The sequence below is a fragment of the Aythya marila genome (assembly GCF_965140915.1).
Source record: "Aythya marila genome assembly, chromosome: 3".
Taxonomy (NCBI): domain Eukaryota; kingdom Metazoa; phylum Chordata; class Aves; order Anseriformes; family Anatidae; genus Aythya; species Aythya marila.
In genome coordinates, this window is record NC_139044.1 from 82852690 (window position 1) to 82872927 (window position 20238).

Sequence of the window (20238 nt, forward strand, 5' to 3'; positions counted from 1 at the left end):
TGCACACAGATAATGAAATCTTCAACTGTTGCTGCTGCAACATCATGTCTGCTGTTATATTTTAGTTGTTCCCTCAGAGGATCAGTTCTGCTCCATTTAGGACCAAAACCTGAGAGCACTCCCTGAACTCTGCTGACAGCAGAGGCACTGGGGCAGTCACAAGACTTTGGAATGAGCTTTGCATTAAGGTTCTTTAACCTACAAAACAACCAAAAAGCACTAATGGTAGCACAGAGTTCAGGCAGTCTGGTTTATCAGGCTTCTAAGCAGACTAGCCATGCATCTACAACCTGTTTGTATGTCTCTCTCCAACAGTGTAGACATAGCTTACTAGGTCACAAAGAATTGAGAAGTACAGGAACAGCAAATGAGCATGAAAATTATAAGTATAAAGTTATGCATGACAGGTTGCAGTTCCTTTCAAACAACACTTATCTCAGAGTTACCCACACCCTTTGCAAATAAGCTCTCTTTTTTTTTTTTTTTTTTTTTTTTTTTTTAAGCAAAGCTTCATCCTTTTCCAGTGTATCTGAGGTGGGTATTTTCTTAAATAGGTCAATGCAATGTCAGGGTGTGCAGGAGGAACTTTCCAGGGCCTTACAGGTTATATTTATATTAGCTAGTAATTCTGTGCAATAAGAAGGGTTCAATAAATCAAAGCCTCTTCTTTTGTTCCTGGTCCACCACACTGCAAAACCAGTCCAATTGCAGTAAGGGAGCAACCAGGAGATTTGGGCAGCAATATGTTACTACTCCAAGCCACAATGTTCATGTCAGCATGACCACATTTACCCTTCCAGAAAACCTCTGAAAATTAGATCTTCAGGCCTTTTGCCCTAAAGGAGATGATATGGAAAAGTCATTCTGGCCACTTGACAAACCTAAGTGTAAACCTTTGCCTTTCCATATACCTCTCTCTTGCAGGTAGTTTCAGTTCTTTGTTAGAGCACAGAGCCTGTCAGGGCTACAATATATATATATATATTTGGTAATCATACCAATATACCAATATACCAATCATACCATATATTTGGTAATCATATATATATATTTTGGTAATCATACCCTACAATCAGCTTTGTGGCAGGTGAGTGAATGTATTTAGAGGCATCTTTCTAATCCCCTGACAAAATTTGGCCCTATGTTTCTGCATCAAATCATTCTCTGCTCTAGAGCTCACTCAGAGCAACAGCATGACTCCAGGATATCACTCAGCTCTTTGTGTTGCAGCAGTTATAATCACACTATTGTTCTTCATGCTTTAATGGACTTCCTAGAAAAGGAGATTTGAAAAAGAAGGTTAAGACTAGGTTTATAAAACTTATGTACGTACCTAATCTGTCTGGGAAAATTCATAATGCACTTCGTGCATTTTTGAAGTTACCTCTGATATTAATGTCACAACAGCATGCAGAGTCTGGAATTATGTGATTACTAGCTTCACCTATTAAAACAGAAACAAAAACAAAAAAGCCAACACTGAAGTTTATATTTAAAGGTATGCATATGCTAAATACATATACAAATACATAGTGTACTTTGCATGTATGTATATGTTTATAAGAAACACACATACATAAATAGCACTATAAATATAATAATACAACAACATGGTTTAATAATAAAGTTGCCACCCTTCCAGAATACCATTGTAAAGATTCAAACCCAGGCTTCAAGAGCCCTAACTGACCTTCCTACCAAGAATATGAAGACAAATGGCCATCATGAGAAGGCAGACAGAGAGTGAAACCTTCCAGACTTGTTTCATTAGAAAACTAGACTAACGAGACTGTCAAGAAGCTTAGGTACTTTCAGGATTTGACAGGACATAAGCAGGAGTTCTCAGTTTTACTTCAGTATTTACCTAAGTACTTTCTGTAGTAATACTTTGTAAGTCCCTTCTTTAATCATATTCTTAGTATTTATTGGCTTTTTCTTATCCGTTGCAATAACAAGCAAGCTCATGACACATAGCAATCTGTCTGACCCATGGCAAACAGCAGACAAGCTTCTGTGTGTTGTGAAATGGTGTAGCCACACAAATTACTATCATTGGATAAATTTTTTATCTCACCTGATTGCAGAGCCAGGAGGGTTGGAGACAATAGTGTAGTAAAGGGGCTGGGGACAAACTTGCAGAAATTTTAGGAAGCACGACAGAGGGAACACAATCCCTTCTTGTGCATCCTCACTGAGGTGAAGGCCAGCTGATTGTGGGTTTTTCTTCATCACAAGATGCAGAGAAAAGTAGATTTGGGATTTTTGTAGTTTTGTATTTTTTTTTATGTGACAAGGCAGAATGTCACATATCCAGGGAAGTGGTGGAGTCACCATCCCTGGAAGTCTTCAAAAGACGTTTAGATGTAGAGCTTAGGGATATGGTTTAGTGGGGACTGCTAGAGTTAGGTCAGAGGTTGGACTCGATGATCTTGAGGTCTCTTCCAACCTAGAAATTCTGTGATTCTGTGATTCTGTGATATCAGAGACACCCTCATTCCCCACTCTCTGCATTTTTTGGCTCTTCCCAACTTTCTCAGTCTTGACAGTACATTAGAGTGAATTTCAGGACACTTCCGCCACAGATCACTACAAAGTAGTAGACCTACTATAAGAAGACAAATCCTTCAAAGTGTGAAGTCAAACTTAGAGGTATGTTAAGCTGAGAAAGAAGACACTGTTGTGCTCTCTGTGTTTTTGTTACTTTCAGCTATTATTTCAGTCTAATTCACTATTTAATTTGAGGTGCTACATCAATTAGTCATGTTTCATGCAGCTTACCTTTGCAGAAATGGTCTCAGTGCAATTTCCTATACTTGGCTTATCTGGATATGTTGCATACAAAATCAGTCGTTTTGAAAAATGAATACAATTTTCATTAATTTTGCAGTCATTTTTTCAGTCATTCAGTTAGTGGAAAGAGTAAAAGTAAAAGGTTTTCAGGGGACTGGCTGGTCTTTCAGCTTGTTTTTTATCCAGTCATTTTATGAAATCTCCAAATGCTTCAAGCAGTTCGTGAGACACCTGGGTTACTATTTCCCACGCACTGTGAAACATGGGGTTGTTACGTCTTTGTTGTTGTTGTGAAAGGAGACTCTTCAAGGTTGAGAGACCCAGGCTTCAGCCTGGCCCCTCTTGGCAAGACAGGACTTGAGCTCTGTGCGAGGCTCTTCTCTAAGTTTCCCTGGTGGAGATCAGAGCTGTATAAAATGCCACTATAGACTTGGCACGCAAAAAGGGAAAACAAATAGAGGCAAACACTGGAAAGGGAAATCAGAGTGCAACGGATGATGTCACCGTCATCTTAAAGGGGAAAATAAGCTTTGGCACCTCTTCAGTTGCCTGTCATCATACCCATTCACATTCCCAGCTCTTGGCCAGGGGAGTGTTTTTTTTCTTTTGCAGTACCTGTGCCCCATGAGCATGCCCCATCCCACATGCACTGTGCACACTTCTCCTGTAGCTTAGGAAAACCCTCCCTTGTCACATCTCCTGATTTCCTCCCACTGATCCTTTTCTTTTTATCTTCCTTTCTCTACCTTTATAGTTATTTCTTCCATTTTTTTTTCCATGAATTAAAAATAAAAACTGTTTCTTTCTGGAAGAAGACCTTCTATCTTCTGGTACAGTTTCCATACTACCCAGTGTTTATGCAGGTAAAGGTCAATTCTGACCTTTATTAAGCTGTTTTACATGGTCCAGCTCCCTCCACGTCACTAGGTTTCCACCCTCCTTGTGTTGTGATATCCACAGGCTAGTGATGGATCTAACATTCATGTCAAATGCTTTGGTTGTCTCAGGGAAGTGTTGCAGCCCCAGGCATCTGACCTGCCCACCCTGACACTTAAAGCCTTCTCAAATACCATTTTCACAGCGTGACTGCTGGGGGCAGAGGCAGCTCCATGGGAGAAGGGGTTGCTTTTTACTCATAGACAGATGATTTCTCTGTGCCAGACCCTGCAGATCAGGGTGTGCACCAGATCTCATGTCCTGGGACCACTCCAGCTGACCTGAGACAGGGAGAAGGCACCAGCTTTGCCCAGGGGCTGGATGCAGTACTCTGCTGTAGCAGAGAGTGAACAGAGAGGGTTTTACTGCTTACCCCAAATACACTCCTCAGGGAAATCCAAATGTAAGTGCAGCTTCTCTGCTCCTACACTTTCAGACTTCACAGATACATGCACCCAAGTCCTGAGAGCTAATTGTATATGGTTATCTATATTCATTAGCTAAGTTGCTCTCCAAATTTCAAAGGTATCTATTCAAGTCTGCAGTTCACAGAATCACAGAATTTTTTCTAGGTTGGAAGAGACCTCAAGGTCATCGAGTCCAACCTCCAACCTAATGCTAACAGCCCTCCACTAAACTATATCCCTAAGCTCTACATCTAAGCGTCTTTTGAAGACTTCCAGGGATGGTGACTCCACCACTTCCCTGGGCAGCCTGTTCCAATGCCTCACAACCCTTTCAGTGAAGAAGTTCTTCCTAACATCTAACCTAAAACTCCCCTGGCACAACTTAAGCCCATTCCCCCTCGTCCTGTCACCAGGCACGTGGGAGAACAGGCCAACCCCCACCTCGCTACAGCCTCCCTTGAGGTACCTATAGAGAGCGATAAGGTCACCCCTGAGCCTCCTCTTCTCCAGGCTGAACAAGCCCAGCTCCCTCAGCCGCTCCTCGTAGGACTTGTATGTGTAACAATCAAGACTTCTCCAAGTGCCAACAGTTTCCTAGAAGGTTTCATATAGCTCCAAAAATAAATAAAAAATAAAGCCTTTTTACCCTTTTCACATTACCTATTTCCTTTTAAACTATTTGTGGTTAAATAAAAAACCTTTTAAACCATTTATTAGCATTGATCTATTTGCTATGGATTCTTTAGCTGTAGTTTATTTTTATAATTGAAAGAAATCTATTTAAGTTCTATCCCAAGAAATGTACTACACATCTATTTAGAGTTGAGCTTGCAGGTTTTTTTTTTTTTTTTTTTTTTTTGTTGTTGTTGTTGTTTTTTTAATGCTGTAATAGATTTTCACATTTCTTTTATTGTCTGGTGCATCAGACAATACTCTATCCAGACAGACAAGCACCCTGGAGAAGACTTATATTTTTAAAACTGCTAACTGGTTCTGAAAGCAAGAAAAATAAAATGTTGCTAAGAAGATGGATAAGACTATGTCTCTAATCAGACTTGAGAAGCTGCAGAGGTGCCTTGCCCTGCCCAGGTAGAGTGACCTGTACCGGGAGGCCATGAGGGGAGCTGGTACTCAGAGCAACATCCATCTAGCTGGGAATGAACCAGCCAGCTCTTCTGGCTGAGACTGGAACTTGGTTCAGAAGTTGTTTGGGCCTTAGCAATTGACAGAGGACAAAAATAGAGAGGGTCCAGCTGAAGGAACCTGTGTCACTGTGTACAGCCAGGAAAAGCCTCAGTAGATTCTGAACCTTGGATTTCTGACCCTTTTTTTTTTTTTTTTTTTTTTTTCTTTTCCCAATATTTCTTCTTCTAATGTCCATCTCCAAATGCTTCTTGTCCTGAAAATGTGGAAACCTTTGTTATTTCAGGCATAAAGTTTCTTCCACCAACAGAATATTTATACAGCTTTTTGTTTTGCACTTTATTTGCTCATTTTTCAAGAGAGCAGAGAACGATTCATGACATTACTAAGCTAGTTTAGGAAAGATAGCAGCTATTTCAAAACAAGCAGAAAATTATCATGGTTGTAAGTGCTGGATGGAAATATTTCTTTCATATTTCCTTAATCTCCACAGGACTGAATCAGCTGAGTCAACTCGAGTGGCTCTTCCCAGAAAAGATAAGTGGCCACTTATTTCCCATTGCTACATAAAGTGTTTCTCAAATGTACCTGAAAATTATAAATAAAGACAAAGGACAAAGAATTTTATTTTTATTTTCTTCAGATGAGACGAAGTTGCAATTGTTAGTGCTGTGGAACACACTCTAGGTGAAAGTCCATAAAATGTCTTTCAAGGAAAATTAAAACCGTGCAAACTTCTGAAACATGTTTCTAGTGCCCAGTCAATCTGTAAAATAGAAGATATCATGCAGGCTTTGCTCATGGTCTTTCTCGAGAATGTTTCCCTCTTAGAGACCTTCCAATTTTTTCCCGTAGTTTCTATAATTCTAGGTTTCTTTTATGCCCATTGCCAAAGGCACCTTTCCAATCACATTCCATTAACAGACAAACTCAAAAACCTTTGTTCTCACTTGGCAGGACTGTGATCTCCTGCCCCTTCAAAAGCTACCTCCCATACAACTGGTCCTACTCACTTTACCGGGACTCATTTCTCATCCCTGGGATGGGGGTGCGGATATACACAATGTAGTATTTTGCCTTGGCAGTAGCCTTGTTGTGTCCAATATGTAAATAGTGCTCACAATAAGTGAGAGGATCTGCCTCTTATAGACTGGGTACAGGAGCTTGAATCTAGTTATTATCATTTCTACTCATTCTGTGTATATGGCTACAAAGCATCCAGCATAAAGATCAGGCCCTTGTTTATCTGAAGGTTATTCTAAATAATAGTGTTATTTAATTAATGATGTCAAAATTCTGTTGTCCTTGACTCCTGCTATTACAGCATTTAACAACGAAAAACAACTTCTCTGCAGACATAAGGTAGAGTCTAGAAAGTCACGTTATACCTTCAAGGTTAATTTGGCAAGGGAATAAAGCAGCAAACTCAGTGGAGGAGAATAAGGAAAGCTGTTTGATAATAGGCTCTGTAGATTAGATCACTGCTCCACTTCCACTTGTGACGCTAATGGAAATGAATTGATCCACCTACAAGGACGTGTGTCTGTTACTAACACAGGCACTTGTACATTTCTTCTCTCTTCTCTTTCAGAGGCAAAAGATGAGAGGTCAGGAAAGGTCATAGTAGCTCCTTTTTTTTTTTTTTTCTTTTTTTTTTTCTTTTTTCCCCCACTTCTCCTGAGGAGAATAACAAGCAATTTTAACAGGCCCCGAAGCTTCACAATGTCTTAGATTGCCCAACATCTTAATTGCTTTCAGTGATACAAATGGGAACGTGAGGCTAAAATTCAATCTGACATCCCATTGAGTGTCAACAGATGTGAGAATCTGAGCAGGATGCAGGGTGCAGCTGCACCCTTTCCGCTGGGCTCTGCCAGGACCCTATGCCAAACACCCTGAGTTTTGGAGAGTTCATAATCAGTCAAGATCTGCATCAAAAATGTGCAGCTCAGATCCACTTTTGGTCTGAAATATGCCAGGCCACGTGCCAGAGGACACATACCTAATTACCAGGCTCTGCTGATTATTCCTTCTTCTGTACTTTTCTCAGTAAATTTAGAATAAATTATATCTTTGGCAAATTACACAAAGAGATGATTATACATTTAATTGGATGTTTACCTCTCATTTTCTTCATGTAATAGTAACTAGTGCAGATTACAGGAACTCAGAATAATTTTTCTGTATGGCCACATTTTCCCAGGGTTAGATTCAATGAAAAAAAAAAAAAAAAGACAACACAAAAAATCCCACCAACAGTAAGGCTTTTAGTTAGGGGGTTAGTTAGGGGGATGTTTATAACATTCAGCTTTTTTTCTTCCCTTAATATGAAAATGAATACTATCAAGGGGATAGTGTCTTGGCTCTTTGCAATCCATTGGAAAATGCATATTAGAGGGGAAAAATACATAATTTATTAAATGTATTGCTTAAGGTGAGAAACCTGAAATTGAGTTTTGTAAGTCTGGGGATTTGGGGTTATACTTGGCTTAGGCTACACAAACTCTCAAACTGCTGAATTATTCAATGCTAAGACTGCCAGTGGGAATAACAAGAAAACAGACATAGAGTTTGAAATGTGTTTTCATTTGATTGGGGAAAAAAAAAAAAAAAAAAGGTTTAAAAATTAAATAACTACACTCAGAAAAGCTTTATTCCCTCCTCATTAAACAACTGTTGATAGATGACTGCAGCTCTGCCTGTGAAAGGAGTACCCATGTGTATTCATTCTTAGTGGCACTTAAACAAGAATGTTATTAGAGACTGTACCGTTCATTAAACTGCCACAAATGTTATATATAATAAGCAATTGCTTCCTATTGCTGCCATTTTATTTCCAATTAACCAAAAGAAACATATATGGGGACTTATAGATAGGACTGAAGGTAGTTAAAATGCTGATGTCTCTTACTCTTGTCTTGTCTGAGGAAATCAGCTTAAAAGGAAAGCTTTTTTTTTTTTTTTTTTTTTTTTTTAATGCTCTTTCACAATTAAATCAATTTGTTATGTTAGAAAACTGTTTTCCTTCATATTTTTCAAGATTTGTGAAAATAGTAGTAATTTTTCACTCAAATTTTAATGTAGATGAAAATCTGATATAATGGAAGCTAAACTTGTCTTTTTGTTATCCAAGCATCATGATTTCTTACGCATATAAAGAAAAACATTTTCTGGCAACACATATCTTCAGCCGCCACAAAGAAATAATTGTTTCAGGAACTGAAATAAAAGCCCTTATTTTGTCAAGATCTACTTTTTTTTTTTTTCTTTTTTTTCTTTTTTTTCATCAATAATAGGTAGGAACTGCCCTTAATAACAAAAGGCTTTTTTCTCCTCATAGAAAGGTTGGATAAGACCTCTTCAGATAAGAGGGATCAAAGTAACTAGGAGCATACCTTATTTTACCTATGCCCAGTTTCTCTGTTTCTCTGTTGGAAACAGACTCTTAGCCTGGGGTAAAAAAGAAGTGTCTGCATGAGAAAGCTTCTCTGCCCTGTCCACCCCCTGCCCTACAATATTCTACTTACAGCTCTCCTGTGCCTGACCACAAATAATGTCAATGAGAAGGGATGGGGAGACTATACATGGTTTCAGTCTTAAACCTCTATTACTGCACTTGTTCAGCAAAAAATATAATCCCCCCAAACTGGGAAAGTGACAGTAGCAAAATGATCTCTCAGCAATACACCAAGAAGGCTAAAGAATAAAAGATTTATAGCAAAATTCCCAGGTCCTTCAAAGTATGAGCATAGCACACCATGGTCAGAGTCCTCCAAGCAAAACCACAGGCAGAATGGTGCACCAAGACAACATAGTGTTCAAGTATAGGACAGAGTGAGTCAATGCTTCACTGGAACAAACCAAACCCTAAAACATTGCAAAAGAGCCACCATGGTGGACCTGCATATGGACCCTGGTCAGTGACTGCAACAAATGTTCCCATGTGGAGGAGTTGCTATATGACCATTTGGTAGCACAGCACCTTACACAGTGACAGGGACAGGCAAGAAAAAGGATATATCAGCTGTTGAACTTTACATCTGCCCTTTTCATCATTTGACACTTTTCCTTATCTTTGGATGATGCTGAATAGATTCACAGACATAATGGTAAGATAGAGTCAATGTGCTCATTCAGAGGGTGCTAAGTGGTACAGCAAAGCAAAAGCTGATTTCTAGATGGCCACTTCCTTAAGCCACAGGAAATAATTGACTTTCACAATCAGATAGATTTTTTGAGTTTTATATCCGTGTGCTTTCTCTGAATTGCTGTTTCTGACATTTTGTTTAATAATTCATAAATTCTTTCTATAATTGACTGGTATACAGCATGATATCATCAATCTTTTAATAATATGCTATTGTGTTTATTCTTCATCATGTTTTGGTGAAAAGGAGGATGCTTTTGTTTTTTCTTTGAATATTTTTTACAACAAAAGGAGCAGCTGTCAGGCATGGAAACAGCATTTTTGCAGACTAAAAAGGCTGTGGAAAAATTCTAGATTTGCCCAAGAAGGGAGATTCTAGATAGTGAAGAGGAGTAAGAAAGGCACGAGTGAAACAATTTTAAGACAAACACAGAAATATCAATTTAATCAACATGTATAACTTCTTTTGAGATAAAAAATTCTGCTCTTTTAATACAAGCAAATAGAAGCTAACATTTGTCATTTTCAGGGAGTTCAACAAACAGTGACTAACAAATATACTTTTGCAAAGCTTCTGAAGACTCTTGTTGTTTAGCAATATAAAGGCAAATATTTTAGGTTGATGACAATAGATCAGAAGTATGGGAACAACAAATACAAATTAGACTTTTTTTTCTCCCTAGTACTTGAGAAATATCCCAAAGCTGACTAACAACTTTGGTCTCTTCCTCTCTGTCTGACTCTTGCCCAGTCTGGACTTAGAGTCTCTTTTAGAGTCCCAGTGAAGGACTCTAAAATATTTATCAAATTCAAACAAAAAAAATAAGAAATAGGAAAGGTGTGGCTATATACAGAAAAATGGATATCTAATGTTTTTGAGAAAATAAAAGGCAAGGCAGGAGCAGAGAAGTAAAAATTGCACTCATTAGCCTGCTCCAGAACTATTGAATTCAGCTGGAGCCTTTCCATCCACCTCACTGACCTTTGGACCAGATCCATCACTGTTGTGATGAAATGCAGAGGTCTCATCTCTTGCAGAAACTGTCTGTTCAACTGTCTGTGCTACAGCCCTTTCCCCCAAACTGGGGCTCACACTTCAGCCGGGACACCTGAGCTGAAATTCAACCTATTCAGCAAACACAGCACATTGCTTATTGAAGCAGATACCCCACTTAAAATTCAAGCATCATGTGGATGGACTCTGTCCAGCTTTCCTTTGAATCCAACTGACTGGAATCAAATTAATCCGTCTACTCCTAGTGCTCTGTGACAGTCTGGCAACCCAAAGCAGTTATGAACTTAGGAGACAACTTTAAAAGTTCTTGGCTCGTGGTTACAAAAGTGACTCGGCAGAGTAGCATGATCTACCTAGCATGATCATTTTTATATAGGGTTGTGACTTTTTAAGCTTTATTTTCCCATAGGTGACCCCTTGCTCTGTGAAGCAGTAAGAGGAAGGACTGGGCAGTGAACAACAGCTTGCATTTGTCACAGGAATTTTTTCAATGTTTCCTGTTCTGGAGAAGGTAAAATATTTCACTTGGAATTCCCTAGATACTTTGCTACACTACAAAAGGCAAAGCTGATATGGAACCGGAGAGCTTGTGTTCAAAATGAAGTAAGAGTGGTGCACTTCTACAGCCTTTTCCAAATACAAGAAGTTAATGTTGTTCTTTTTGCTCTATTTTTTTTTCCTGTTTTTAATAAAGTAGCAAAGATCTTGAAATATTCTGATAATTCAAAAATTACAAGAATCCTTTATTATTTGAAATCTTTTAGCAACTTATAAAGTGAAACCTTTTTAGAAAAAACCTTTTCTAAACAATTCCTAAAACATTACTGAGAGTTTTATTTTATTTTATTTTATTTTATTTTATTTTATTTTATTTTATTTTATTTTATTTTATTTTATTTTATTTATTTTAGTGAAACAATTCAATCTTGAAACAAGCTTAGACAGATTTAAACAATATTCTGAATAACCTTTATGCCTTTATGTACTTTTGCTGTGTAATCTAGTACCGCTTGGGCTTATCCAGAACTGGATGAACTTACATGAAACATAATATGAGAAAAGCTGTTACAGTACTCTCAGCTTAAATGAAATAAAGATGAGATTTTTTTAAAATAAATTCATTCATTTGGAAGTGCAGAGTTCAGTAAATAAATGAATACATGCATCCTCGTATAAAATAACCTTCCACAGCTCCTGGAGTTAACCAATTTCCAGTACTTTCCATATATAACTCTTTATGCTGTTTTCACCTCCTCCCCATAGTCTTGAAAACAGTGTCTGTCCCATTTGGTAGCTGGTTCCTAATGCTGTATAAGTAACTCAGCACTTCACTAAGTCACATTTCCTCTTCCTGACAGTCATACACTTTCCAGCACAAACCACAAATGCAAAGCAGACTTCTATCTTCACTACCACAACTTAACTTTCAGAACAGTTTGAAAATGTAGAGGCCTTCAGATCTTCACTGGCCTCTCCTGTTTTTCATATTCCACTCAGCTTTTTCAGAAAGATAAAAGATGTCATGGTCCTTCCATAGTTTGGTCTCTGGGTTCCTATATCATCTTGCATGTTTTATCTTCACACTTTTCATTATTCAAAATTTTAGCTTATTTTGTCTTGGAAAGATCATTTAAAAACCTAAACTTGGAAGAACTGTGCCACATCTGGTTCCTGACCTCAAGACAGCTTAGTATTACTGGTACATAAAATTAACTCCAGATTTCAAAATATTAATGGTATTAATGTCTGTGTATTGACAGCATTAATCATGATAGTGCAGCTGATATCATCACTTGAATTATAATGAGTTGTGCTATATGAAGCCAAATTACTATCTTGCATTTTCATGAGGATTAAAAAAAAACACTAATTCAGAATCACAACTGGCCCTCTTGTGCTTCCCCTTCAATTCAACCAGTACAAACTGAATATATACCTAAAAGCATATGGGTATAAGTTTGTGTTTGTGAACATTTCCCGCCAGGAGCTCAGGATTTCCTCTCCAATCTATTAATGTGTTCTCACTCACACAGTCTTTAGACCATAATTCATTAATACTTGGAGGAGCCTTAAGTTGGACATGGCCTACTGTTACAGATCATGCCTGGAGCTTCCACACATTTGTGAAATATAAACAGCAACTATGATAAGAGTAATAAATATAGTCTATATCCTACAAACTAATTCTGGGAAGTGGAGTTGTAAATATTTTTACAGTTGGTTTCATTCAAAAAAAAAAAAAAAAAAAAAAAAAAAGAGCTGCACTCTCTTCTAATGCCCCTTAACAAATCACATTTATAATCCTTACTAACCCTTTAAGATATGGAATGAAACAGGAAAAATGAAGAGATATTTTAGGTAGTTTGGCTGACTGACAGCTACTTTTTTTCCTTGAAAAGTTTCTGCAGGACCATCATTCACACCGATTTAGCCATGTGTCTCTGGCATCTTATAACTGCATGCCTTATATCTCAGTCCTCCAGCTGGCATCATCAGCCTCTTCATAATCTAGCCAGGGATTTCTCTGCCTGGTGGCAGCACCCAACAATAAGTGTCCAGCCACTTGACCAGCCTCTTCCACAACATGTTGCCTTGCCAGTTGCAGCAGCCCCTGGCACAGCCATGCACAGAGGATGGCAACCCAAGTACAAAGCAGGGAACGGAGGCCTGCAGCCAGATGGGGCTCCATATAAAGGTTGGTATGGCTTCCTGTCTCATAGGAAGTGCCCTCTTCACGACCTGTCATCTCTGCTGTCTGGACTGCTGTCTCTTCACTTCCTGCAGCACAACAAAGCAGCGCCAAAAGAGAGCGTCTCTCTTCCTTTTGTTTCACCACTTCTCTTTCAGAAGGGCTCTCTGAACTCATGCGCCCAGCTGGAATTAATACTTCCAGCATCTCTGTCGAGATGGCTAGGGAAGTGGGGGAGGTCCAAGGGGGCAGTGTGAATACTTGCTGTTGATATACTCGTAAATCAGAAAGAATGTATGGCTCTTGGATCTCTGAGGCAGGATCAAGGACGAAGGAACTTTAGTGTGCAACACTCTGCTCCTAACTATTACACGTCTGGTCCCCAGACTAGTATGAACAACTCTTGGCATAACTAACAGAAAACACTAAGGAGAGAACAGCACATCTTTCTTCAGCTCTGCATTAGCTACGATAAATGCTTTATAGTCAGGCTGCATGCTTCCATGTACAGCTACCCACATGAGCTTCAGAGGTGATACTCTCCCTGCTGGTGTTGAAAGAGGCTGAGGCAAAGGCTGGATAAGGAGGCAGAAAGGGAAGGTAACTGCAGAATTAGTAAACACTACTCTTAAGTAAATTTTTGGATGCTGTTCTGTTGTAGGAGCAGATTGGGACTGGCTAGTATGTGACCCACCAGACACAAAGGTATACCTCAAAGGGGAGCAGATATTACAGAGCTTTCTCTCTGCCTGTTTGCTGCAATTGTAAACCTTGTAATTGTAAGCCACACAATCAAGTGTCTACATTGCTTAAGTGTTACTGTGGTTTGGATCACTGCAACTGGCCTTCCTGAAGATAATTTCCTAGCACAGTTTGAGTGACAGATCACTCAATGGACCACTCTCAAAGCTTTTATGGATTCTCTATGGATTCTCTAGAGTTGAGTCCCTCTGCATTACATAGTCCTCTAATATGCTTCCTTCCCTTTCTATGACTCCACATGACCTCTAGCCTCAAAAAAAAACATGCAATGTACATCCTCAGTCTGAGGACACAAGAAGACCAGCTAGGTGGGCTGTAAAGCAATCCTGTCATTATTTCAATAATTTTAAAATTAAAAATAAGCAAACAAACAACAACACAGACAGGATAATCATTATATCATAAAGGCTAAGAGATCCCCATGGGACCCAGTGAGACCCAGGGACAACAGCTACAAAGCATGAATGTAGCCAGCCTGCTCTAGAAGCACTAGAACAGGGCTGCATGGATAAAGGACATTCTGCCAGCTTTTGTATTTTTGGTTAAGAACCACTTCTTTTAGTCTGCAATAGAGTGATAGACAAATAGACCCCAGTCTTGACATCACACTGTAGTATGCAGTTCTCATTGTGCTCTGATCATTACTAAATTTGAAAACTGTTGACAAGAAGGGCCAGTATCACAAATGAAAGAAATTAGATACAAAATGGGTGATGGACTTGCTCAGAATCAAGAACAGAACTTCTGGATTTAATGCTTAGCTAAGTTGTTCTGCTTATGTTGCCTAAGACACTGACAGTAGATATGGACTTCTGGAAGGGAATTTACAGGGAAGAGAGAGACCTGCTTAAAGAGGGAGTTCATGTGTTAGACTGTGCAAGAAATAACAGATTTGTGCAATGTAAATAGAAGGTGGTGAAGTCAAAGGTCAAAGTGTTGACAGTGATGAGACAAAGAAGGTAGGAACTTTAAGTTAATTTCATCACAGAAATAAAAAAGTTGAGAAGGTTTCCTGAGGTAAAGACAAGAAGCCTGAATTTGATTCAGTAGGTCTCTGTACTGATTTGTATTCCTAAAAATAACCATCATTTCAGAACATAGATTTGGCCTGCTGGGTGAAGCTATTAGTCAATCCTGTCTGGTATTCAGCCTGGGTAGTAACAAGTAGCACGTGGTGATCAAATGGAATTACAGACAAAACGTGCTGTCCTTACCCAATTAGGCATTGCTACACATGGAGTGAAGCATTTTTTTTCTAGCTCTCACTGCTGACAACTTTATGCCTTCAAGTATCAGGCTGAATTAGCCTTATCTCCTACAAAGCTATATACAGTATTTTGTTGTAAAATCTGAAATTAAAGTTTGTGGTTTTTGTTTGGTTGGTTGGTCAGTTGGTTGGCCTGTTTTTTGTTTTGTACTTGTTAATCTTAGTTTGCTTGCAGTGGTTAGGACTACTGAACTTTCTAATACTGTGATATTCTAAAAATATCATGGAAAGCCTTGACTGTCCACGTGGAAAGCAACAATCTCTCAGAAACTCTTGGAACAAGGTGTGGAGTTTACTTCCAGGTAACTTATGGTGTCATGATTGCAGCAAGTCAACTGGGAAAAAAGCTGAGCAAATAGAGCTGGTGGGAGATTTATTGATCAGATGAGATGAATGAAAATGTGCCAAACATCCTGCACATCTCTACAGACAGATACTGACATGTCCACTGTGCGTGGTCAAGAGAGTTGTTGCCCTGTGTCATGGGTCAGAGCAAACTGAGAGGCATCAGTGCCAAATATAGACAACAGTTCCCCTTTGTTGTGCCAAATAGATTTCTACCGGAACAGAAAAGCTGGACTCCTGCACTGCTAAATCTGTATTTGTCCTAAGCGAACACCAATAACAAACTGTTCTTCCATGTTTTTCTTTGACAACACAAACTGTCCAGAAACAAAGTGAAGTGCCTCGGAGGCAGGAATGGATGGCATTTACTGTGAGGAAACAACACCTTAGTTTATTCCCTGGAACATAACCATCTCTTTAAGATTTCAAATGTTTTTAATGCCCGAGCAGTATAAATAACCTTAGCAGTGGCTGCCAATTGACCGTGTTCCCAAATGGCAACTAGGGAAGGACAATCCATGCAACATCACAGCTGCTGTGTGTCCAGAATGTGCATCTTAGAAGCAAATGGAAGAGACAGAAAAGAGGCAATAATTCAGACAAAAGAACTTTTTTACAGTTTATCAACAGAAATGCTGAATAAGGAAGCTACAAGAAATATTGATGTCATCAGAATGCCATTGGGTGGGGAAGAAAGGGAATACACAGCCAAGAAATTTGTAGCTATCAAGCTCATTTGGTCAGTGATTTTCAGCCTTTTTTTTTTTTTTTTTTTTTTTTCTTTTTTCTCTTTCCTATTTTAACTAAGGACTTCTGTCATTTCCATCTTCTCCTATCATCAGCTCTGTGAATCTTCTTAGACTGAAATTGCCTTGAAGTCACTTTCAACTTGCAGGCTAGGAACAGTGACAAAAGTACATAAATTTTCTCAGCAAGTCACTTTCCCTGGCAGCCTGGTATGAAGCTACCCATATTTATCACCATCTGACTGAAGAGTTGTACTGCTCCCAAAGGAGCTCTTTGTTTTTTTTTTTTGTTTGTTTGTTTGTTTGTTTTTGCAACACAGCTGTCATTCCTTCATTATCCAAAGTGAGCAGCTAATATCACCTGACGGTTGTTCCAGGAGGCCTACATTAATGCCTTTTTCCAGAATTAGGAGAAGGTCTTGCTACTGTAGTTAGCCAAAGAATTCCCTTCCAGGAGTTGCTTCCAAGTTGTTTATTATTATTATTATTACTAATATTTTAATTATTTAGCTTCTTTTTGCCTTTAGTATCACCTTTGGCACCAGGGCTAAAACAGACCACTGTCAGCTACATATGTCAATGTAGTCTGATACCTAAATGTCAATGTAGACAGACATGGATGGGGGAGTCTTCAAAGCACATCATGGTGCAGCTCACAAATCAGTGGGAGTAAAGCACTGCTAGGGGTGCAAAGTTTAGATATTTAACTTCTTCTTAACCCCTATTTTGGTGTTCTTAAATACAATCCCATAAGTCTCAAAAGCTCCAGCCTGCTACCACCTCTAGGAGTGAGCAGCAAATTTCCCCAGGCTATCAGAGAGAGGATCAGAAGCAGCTCCTTTGTGACACAGCTGACAGAGCGAAGATATTTTTTCTTGCTGGTACCCTTCCCTTGGCCTTCACACAGCTCAGTTCAGGGATGTAGCATGACCAGACCACTATAAATAAGTAGCCATCATAATAATTATGGTGACATCTTGTACTGGGTCTGGCCACACATCTTAAGCTTTTCATGGTTTTTGTGCATTGCCATTTTTTTCTATCCACGCTATTATTTCTGTGCTTCCAAAGACACCTAAATGCAACTAAAAATCTTGTCCCACTAGCAAGTGAGAGATTTCTTTTTCATTTGTACTTGCTTAAAAGCTCAAAACACACTTCCAACTACAGCTTTGTAATGGATTATAGGATAAAATATGAATTTTATGCAACAATATGTGCAAATTGCAGTCATGGGCTGTCCTGACTACTCTGACAAAGGACAGCTCTTTCAGCCACAGAATTTTTCACTGTTGTATGTTGTTACAGTATTATAGTTATCTCAAGGTGTACCCAAGCACTAGTGGGTATATCCAAGGCTGTTTGTCAAATCCCTAACCATTGAACTGACCCATCATAGCCAATGAAATGATAATCATTGGCACTCTTCAGGCTGCTCTGACATAAGTTAAGAAGTACCCATCACAAATTGGATTGTAACAAGGGAACACAGTTATGGATTTATTCTTTTCTCTCTTGTTAAACTGTGCAAACATTTGTAGATCAGACCTGTAAGTGAACTGAGGATTTCTTTTACGGATACCTAGAGTTTCTCTGTGCCATGCATTTTTTGAGGATATCCCGTTTCCTTCATGTCAGCTGTTAATAGTATATCATTCTTTCTGCATGACCATATGGCATACTCCAGGAGCAACAGAGGATATATCTGCACTGATTACTGTGCCCATGTGTCACAAGCTATCATCTCCCCTGCCTCCAAAGAAACAGCACAACATCCTTGTGAAAGTGGGTTAATCATAGCCATGGGCCAAATGTGTTCTTGAGGTAGCCACTAAATTAGTGACTTAGTCCAGGCATAGATTTGGCCTTATTTGTCACCAGGTCTTTCAAAAACTCTCTCTCCCTCTGACTGGTGGAGGCTGGTGGAAACATGCCATCAGCAGCTGACTAGCAAGACACTTTGTCCAGAAACAGGGTGAATGAGGTTATCAGGAGATAACTCAGCATCATTGTCACCATCCACTCATCATCTTCCCTGGCTGAGTTGCCATAGAGTTATGGCATATGCTACACAAAATAACAATGTTATTTTAGGAGAACTATGTGATGAACTTCTGTCCTTAGTCCACCAGGTTCCCTACATACTGATTGCCAGGATGCTGACTGGAGCTTGCAGGGTTGCCATTGATGGAAAAGTTGCAATTTTATGTTTTACTAAATGATATGATACACCTCTACAGCACTGGCACAGGACATAGTTATGTATGACAGATATTAGCTGAATGCTCTTAGGCTATATTTGTGGAAAATAAGCATTTTCCCCTGATGTGCTTGACTGACTTCATGTCATTCCTCTGGCAATGGGGACAGAATTACAAAAGCTTTTTTTTTTTTTTTCTCTCTCTCTTTTTTTTTCTTTTTTTTTTTTTTTTTTTTTTCCATGTGCCATAGCCAACAATGTTGTACGGTATTAGCCTGTAGCACAATTTCTAAAATTGGAATTTCCATTGCTTGGAAGACAGTCCAAATGCTTGCTGTTTTTGAAAGCCTCTATCAGTTTCTCTCACTGCTGCCTTTCTCTTGTACCCCTTCAAAACATATGTTTTCAATCTTTTTCATTTATATGTAAGAAATCACTGCTGGCAGACATTTTTTTCTTTGCAGTTTATCTCCCACTGACCTCCTGAAGGAAAAAAAAAAAAAAAAAAAAAAAAAAAAAAGAGAGAGAGAGAGAAACAGAGAGAGAGAAAAGAAGAGAAGCCAGGCATGGATTTACTGGTATAACGGAAGAGAAAGAGAGGGAAAAAAAAATAAAGAAGAAATAAATACCTCAGTTCAAATGTGAGCCTGTCAGAGTGAAAATCAAGGCATTACTGAAATCCGGAAATGTTCAGATCATTTTTCCTTTTCCTTTTTTGTGCTTCAAGGTTCCATCTGGGAGCCGTGGTGCCAACCCATTGTGAGAAAGATGGCTGTTCCCAGTATCTTCAGTTGGCACCGGAAGGACCAGTTCTAGGAAGTCTCCCAGGGAAGCTGCTTTTTATACCTCTGCTCTAATTTTAGAGACAAGAGGTTTAGATAATGTGAACATGCATCCACCTTACAAGAGGTTTCTATAAACTGAACTTGACTGGAGCATTTCAAGGGTCGTGTTTGTCTCACTGAAGGTCTGGATTTCAAATGAAGGGCTTTATAAATATCAGTCATTCCTGATTTCCCCCATTTAAAGTGGCTGTGACAGAATCAAGGTCCAAATTGCCAGTTACGGGGAAGTTTTTACAAATTAGGAGAGCCTGTGAATATGAACAGAAAAGAAGGACAAGAGTATCTCAGTTTTTCTTTCCACCAAAGCTATGAGCTGAGTCCCACGTGATTAAGTGACTTGATTTCTCCAAACAGTACTTATTAACTACAACCAACAAAAAATGGCTGCATTTTGTGAATCAGTCTCCACATCTGTAATTACTAAGGACTTTGTTAGCTGGGTCTCCCAGTGTAGCTCCCCTGTGACCAGAGATCTTTGTCATGAGCCTGGCTGGCCTCCCAGCACCACCTACTTCCATCTGAGCTGGATGCCACGAGATCCCACCCAAAGGAGTCCAGCCTCCCTTGGAACAATGAGCAATTCTTGGGAGACGCCACTGGAACGCGGCTGCTGTGGCACAGGAAGGTTGATAACATCTCCCGAGCCACAGCGGCCCTTTGTGTCAGCAGACACAAGTGGGATGTTCCTTCTTAAGCTTTCCAGAGCCAGGAGGAAGTGGGCCTTGAAACACAATGCTCATTGAAATTGGCTTTCATCTGGGGGCTTTCGCGGCGTAAGAGCCACATGGTGATGTGCTTTCCATCTGCGGCTGAGGCCTCCTGATGCATTTCCTCTGTTTGTTCCAGAGGGATGGATGGCAGCACCTTGAAGCAGACACACATTGTACTAACTGGTGGGCATTATTCTGGACATCGGAAATCAGCAGTCCTGAGCAACAGCAGTATC

General features: G+C 39.3%; 1 long non-coding RNA gene across 1 annotated transcript; it reads right to left on the minus strand.

Annotated features, from left to right (window-relative positions):
• Window positions 1–501: 501 nt before the first annotated feature.
• Window positions 502–19629, minus strand: LOC309875929. The gene is made up of 3 exons (XR_014317097.1): window positions 19077–19629; window positions 1385–1444; window positions 502–1273 (listed from the first exon to the last, which is right to left on the minus strand). It is a non-coding gene; the product is annotated as an uncharacterized lncRNA (long non-coding RNA).
• Between the last annotated feature and the right edge of the window lie 609 nt (window positions 19630–20238).